Raw genomic sequence first — 613 nt, forward strand, 5'->3', positions numbered from 1 at the left:
AGTGTTATCGGAGAACTCTCTGCCCCCGATTTCTGTGTCTTAGTGTTATACGGAGGAGGTCCGTCCCTCGTGCACCTCGTCTATGGAGGGGGAGGCCGAGACGGAGGTCATCAGCACTCAGGAAACGGGTCACGTGGGTCAAAAAGCCAACATTTCCGGGGGCCCGGCAGTGTTCCCTTCCTCAGGGCAACTCTGAGACAATCAACACATAATGGGAACCCATAGCAACATGAGTCCCCGCCCCCCCTATGATGTCATGACATCACAATCCAGTGATAAAGAACATGTAGAAGGCGTGTAGCATGTAATGTACACGTGACGTGATCACCAGACTCGCCATTGTCAGCTAATAGAAGCGTCGGGGGGAGTTTGCTGCTCGTCTACTTTACATGGGTGGTGGGCGCCATATGTACATTACACGCTATCATGGGATTATGACGTCACGGAGATGCCCCGAGGAAGGGGGCCGTGCGAGGCCACAGGCCCCCCCGGGGTCATGTCAGGTTACGTGTTCTAAATAAAATCTTGCACATGCCGACTTGCTGCTGGCCATGCGTCGCAGCGACTCTTCCTGTATCACATCGGGTCCATTTAGTTATACGGGGGGAGGACA

This window comes from Nanorana parkeri, unplaced genomic scaffold, assembly GCF_000935625.1.
Source record: "Nanorana parkeri isolate BGI_ZX_2015 unplaced genomic scaffold, ASM93562v1 scaffold5251, whole genome shotgun sequence".
NCBI classification, from domain to species: domain Eukaryota; kingdom Metazoa; phylum Chordata; class Amphibia; order Anura; family Dicroglossidae; genus Nanorana; species Nanorana parkeri.